This window comes from Pezoporus flaviventris, unplaced genomic scaffold (genome assembly GCF_033815535.1).
Source record: "Pezoporus flaviventris isolate CSIRO_AGI_PZ_B2104156 unplaced genomic scaffold, CSIRO_AGI_Pfla_v1 ptg000001l, whole genome shotgun sequence".
NCBI lineage: Eukaryota > Metazoa > Chordata > Aves > Psittaciformes > Psittacidae > Pezoporus > Pezoporus flaviventris.
This window is the reverse complement of record NW_026892549.1, coordinates 4,083,759-4,089,758: the sequence shown is the minus strand read 5'-3', so window position 1 is coordinate 4,089,758 and position 6,000 is coordinate 4,083,759.

The window sequence follows — 6,000 nt, the reverse complement described above, 5'->3', positions numbered from 1 at the left end:
AAAACACCTGAACTATACTGAGTGCTTATACTGCAATTTTCTCCTTTTATTTGAATGTCAGCCCCAGTTTATTCCCTTTCAGGTATACTTACCACCAGTTTTCACCTCCTCTGCTCTGATGCGTTGCCAGAGGTGGTGCACACGCAAAACACTATGGCGCAGCCTGCCCTTTGCCAAAGAGCCTGAAGCTTGACTCCAGAATAAAACTGAAAAAAAACCAAAACTATAACCTGAAAAAAAAACAAAAAGCCAAGTTTCTGCCTCACAGTAGCCTGGGTGAAGGATCCAGCTGTCATCAGTGAAGGGAAGGAATGGGTGAGGATGGCATTGGGACCATTAGCCATTGTAGCACTGCTGATTTTAGCCAGTGGTATTAGTGACTGGCACTTTTTGAAGTGCTAAAAGCTTTGGACACAGATTACCATGTGCATATTTCAATTTCCCTTAAATCCAGGGAGATTTCCTCTTAAAGCACGCTCTCTCTCTTTTTCTTTTTTTTTTTTTCTTTCTTTTTTTTATTCGGCTAGATTGTGCTTGATGGGGACCGTTAACTGAATGCAGCATATTATATATTACATCGATAAATCACCAACAGCCGAAGCATTCAATATCATGCAGAGCAGTAATCAAGGGAAGTCTTAATCACACTTTAAATGGTTTGGATTTATGTTCTGCTTTCCACAGGCTCCTGTCACTGCTGGAAAGGCACAGAGTCATGGCTCTGTGGTGGACTGCCAGGACCTGGTCTAGTGTGATGCCAGGGACTGGGAGCACACCCAGGGCATGGGGTTTGTGCCAGGGGTGCACTGCTTGGGCCAACGAGGGTGAACAGCCGCGGGGTTATTCCTGGAGTTATTTGTACCTATTCAAAGTCCTCTTTATGTTGCCTGTGGATTTTGGGGTAAAAAGGTTTCACTCTGGCAATGTAAACAGCTGCTTTTACTACATCAAGGTTGCACAGATGTGTGGCAAGTCCTGGCTTTTTTCCGACATGAAAAAAGTATTTTAACATAGATTATACGTATATATTTTTTATAAGACATTCTCAAGTAAGATCAAACCCAGCTGCTGTAATCTTTGGATTTTGCTGCTCCAGACTTTTGCATTTGGTCCAGGAGATTAGAAACGCCTCCTGGATTTTTGTCAGGGAGTGGGAGAAGCAAAGAGGGAGGGCTGCCTTAAAAAATCCCAAACAAACCACAAAAACACTAAATACAATTTTTAAACAAATTGATTTATGATTGATGACCCACCAGGACTTTCCATGAAAGTAAAACTTTCCAGCTGGGGGCCATAGGCACGAGATGCGCGTGGGTCAGCCCACCGGCAGCCACTGCAGAGGATGGGAACTTTCCTCCCCAGCACCATCATGCACTCGACCTTCACCTTCAGCCTTGCAATGATATGCAGATGTGCATGATGTCATCTCTCCTGGCCACAGGGAGAAAAAGAGGAGAAATCATAGCAGAAAACAATAGCCCTTTTGGGGGGAAGTTAACTGGTTTGGTTAACTCCACACCCTGGAGCATGAGTGCAGCCACCAGGCATTGCCACTAGCTGGGGACTCTTGCTGGCGGGTGGGAGGTTAAAGAGCCTGTTAACCACATCTGGCTGGGAGAGCCCTGGGTTGTGGCTGGCTTTTCCAGCTCAGAAATACTTCAAGGGCCCTTTCAGCTAGAGAGAAGCATCTCCAACCCCTCTGCCCCATATTACAAGTAGTTACACTGCCTGTGCCATAAATCACTGCTCTTGCAGTGAAAATTTGAACAAGACCCAAGAGGAGCTGAGACGCAGCAGCTGAGACAGTTAAACAATAGTCCTACACACAGGAAACGCTCACATAATGGTGGATATAAGTTCCAAGGAGCTTTAGTATCTGACTGCTGAGTTCATCCCCTCCACCTCTCATTTTGTTTTTCATTCAATTCCATGTTGTTCATGTCTCTTAATAGGGCATCTTTCATTATCATTATCCCTAATAGTGGTTTATTGTATTAGTTACAGTTAATTTAAATGTTACCGAAGCATTGAAAACAGATTGCAGATGTTTTGAAACAGATGTTATTTTAATGTTAAAACAAAATCATGAATATTTATGGATCATTATTGCCTGGGTTGAATTAGGCTCTTTAAATAGTAATGTATGGGCTTAACGTCTTTTGAAGGAAATGCTCCAAAAAAGGTGAATGGAAAAACAGTGTCATATAGAGATGTGTAAATCCTTTCTTCTGGCAATACTGAGTTTTCCTTCATGAACAGTCAAAATTAATTACTGTTATATTACTAAACCAGGTACTGTTCTTGTTCTATAGTTGTAGTTAACATATGACAAATTTCTTTTAGAAACACCTTTCCAGCTCTCTATTCCATAGAGAAGGGGCCCACCAGCTCTGTGCAAGCAGACCTAAAGCCCTAGGAATATTGTGAGGTGGAGTCATCTGTATTAAAGCAAAATAAGGTGCAGATGACGCAAGCGCACAACTCACTTGGTGTCAGTCTTTCCTACAGAAACACAAAGAGAGTTTGTTAATGCCACATGTGGGCTGTCTCTGAGTCATATTTCTTTCTTTATGGAGATGAAGTTAGTCTTTAAAGCATCAGCTCAAAATGGCCTTTCATTCATTACAAAGTTATTTAGTTACGGGTAGGTAACTCTAAATGACATTTCTACATCTTGCACTTTATTAGTTGATCCTAGCTGCTAAATGACATGGAGAGCTCAGCAGACTATGGCAGGGGAGTTCAGTGTGTTTTGGTCAATTTTGGATGGGATCCAACCTTCTGGAGTTGAAATTTGGCCTCTGAGATGATGAGCTTCTGCACCTTCCTCTGGGAGAGCTTGGGGGCAGGGAGCGGGAAGAGAAAAGAAAAAAGAAAATACAAAAATAAGGTGAAAAATATAAGAAGTCTAAACACAGGGACAATTCCCTGCTCTGCAAAGAGACAAGCAAGCGCTTCTGATGCTTCTGACAAGTTGTGTCCTGTTTAGGAGAAGAACAGCCTGACAGCTTGTCAGCACTGACTCGGGGGCTGATGCCGGGGTGGGAAGCAACAGGACATGTAGCCACCACCCATCTTACTGCACTTTGCTTGTGTCTGCTGGGATGATGTGATCTAACCTGCAACATTGAGCATTTTTCTTTCTCCCCCTGCTCCAAATTACTGCTTTGGAGGAAAGCCTGAGTCCTCCTGAAGCTGGCAGAACTCCTTATCTACAGGCACAAAATCCCAGAGCAGATGGCCACACGTTTTGGCTAACCGCAGTGGCAGTTGTTGAGCATTAGGGTTGTAATCTCATCCAGGAACATCTGAACAGCCTCCTTTGCTTCTCCCTCAGCCAAGGGGAGTGAGCATCACCCACACTTCTTGGGCTGACGTTAATCATAAACATCATCAATTTGCTGCCACAGTTTTTTGCCCCAAGGCCTCATAATCTGCATTGTCAGGAAAGGACAGCAGTTAATATACAAGACTTTTCAGCTTCCACAGTGTGATCTAGGTATAGAGATCACATCACATTTTGCTACTGACCTGAGTGGTGGCATATAGCAGCCATGACTGCTGGGTTATCTTGGTGGCTGAGGGACGGCCACCATCCCTGAAGGGCTTGGTTGTGTTGAGGTCCATGGAGCTCTACCAATTGACTGCATTGAGGCACCTGGCTACAGAGAACTTGCAGACTCACAGAAATGTTAGATTTTTTTTCTTTATTTCCAGAAACTGTCCAAGGAAGTTTTCTGTTGCAGTCAAATCTCTTGATTTTAAAAGCTCTTCTGAGAAACACGTTCAAGTGAAGAGGTGCTACTTCAACAGCTTGAACTTGCACTTTCACTGCTTTCATGTCCTGAGGATCATGGAAAATCTGGTACAGTACATTACATTCAGTAGGCTGCCAGAAAGGGAGTTCATTTAGTTTGATGACAGATTAATACTGATTCACAAATTAATTTTGTCTCTTTGTATATCAAGGGTGTCCGCAACTTATTTAATTTGTAATAAATATAATTATAGAAATGAATGAGCTATCAAGATTTTTAAAGTATGATCCATCAGTGTTGGCATGACTTGTAATCCTGGTCATTATAAATAAAATGGGTCTTTTGCAATATGGAATACAATTTTCCCTGTAGTTTGTCTCATTATTTTCTGACATGTGGGTTAATATTTAATTACAATGCCTTAATTTTCAAATCAGGCTCAATTTGTAAATAAGAGGTTAATAAATAACCTTTCCAGCTGGAGGCCTTATTGTGACTTCATTAAAATAAACTTTTAATTGAGATATTTGCCTCTTAGTTGAAGCCTTGATGGTACCAGCATTGTCTCATCCTGTACCTTGCAAAACAAAAAAGACACTTGCATGGCTGCCAGAAAACCCAATCCAAAGAGTCACTGTGCTTCCAGTATATTCATATGGTCTTTTAGATGTCCCAGATAACTGGGTTATACCCTGACTTGCTCCACCTCCAGCTTCCTGACACACACGGAACGCATACAGAGCTGTTCTTCGTTGTATGTGACCTTGAGCACACTGTGAAGGCTGCAGGCAGTTGGAGCCTGCTGTCGTGTACTGTGTTGTACATCTTAGTGGTCTCTCTGGAAAACTCGGAGTTCTCCATTGAAGGCACCTCCAACTGGTGTTGTCTGGGCCCTGAACATTAACTAAGCTGGTTTGAGCTTTTCCCATTGCTGCTTGACAAGCTTGGACAAAGGGCATTTCCCTTGTAGCAACATAATACACAAATTCATTAGGGAAAAAAACAACAACCCCAAGATACAGTAGAAAAACTCAAAATCTCCCAACCCACTCTTCAAGGAAGCAGACAATTGCTCTATGAGACAGAAGTTGAACTAAGGAGCTTGTAAGAGCAAAGAGGTAATTTGAAACAGCAAATTTTCAGGCCTGAGCATTTGAGAAACTATTTTCAGAAGAGACCAACGTGTTCTTTGCTTGTTCATGTCCCTTTGCTTTGACCAGATCAGATCCACATCTTTCAACACCTGCCTGTAGCAAGCAGCCTTAGTCCCATGAATGCTGCCTCTCTGTGATTTCTTCAGCTGTGAACAACGGTAGGCTCAAAATCTGTTGTCTTGAGCAAAAAACAAACCACCACCACCAGAAGATACATACAGCTCAGGACTGGCATCAAGCCCTTTTCTGTATTAATTATATGGGCTAGGTTTTAAGAAATGCTCCTGGCTGACAGTGTGGTGACAAAACCCCTGGAGCGGGTCTGGTTTTGCTGACAGGGTAGAAGTTTTGTCAGATTGAAAGCGTTCAGCAGTGTGAGGAGAAGAAGGTGAAAGGCACAGGCAGTGTGAACAGCAGCTCTCTACAGAGGACAGGCAGCTACAACGTGCAGGAGGAGCTCAACCCACCATAGGCCATCAGCCACTCCAGAGGAAATAGAAAGGGATGATCATTTGCCAAGCAAGTGGGAACCTTGAGGTAACAGTCCTCCTGGAAGAGAGTCTCGATGGTTGGACCTCTACTCCATCCTTGTACTCATCTTTCTTCTTCATAGTACTGTTAAAATACAGTCTTTCCACATTTCACCTGTTTTTCCATTCTTCACACATCCAAAGCACTCTCACTGGATCCTCAAATGTGACAGGATGGCCATGTGGTAATATAGCTAAATGAGACAAATTATGCTGCCTCACTTGCACTATTTATGCTAGAGGAGAATCTTCTTTGATTTTCAGCCTCATACCCACTTTGGTTGAGGATTTTTTTCCACTAATCTGATTAGGTTTTGTTTAATCTAATAGAGAGCACTGATGCATGTACACAAGACCAAGATTACAGTTCCAAGCCTCATGGTTCTATCGTAATTTTTATTCAAAGACCAGCAATGCAGCAACTTCTTTCTTTAGTAGTAGTTAAGATGTTTGATATATCTTAAAATAAAAAAAACAACTTCTCTCCATTCATGGGGTTTATTTGCAGGAGAAAAGACCTGCTTTGCTCACCAGTTGTGCTTCAAAATGAACCATTTC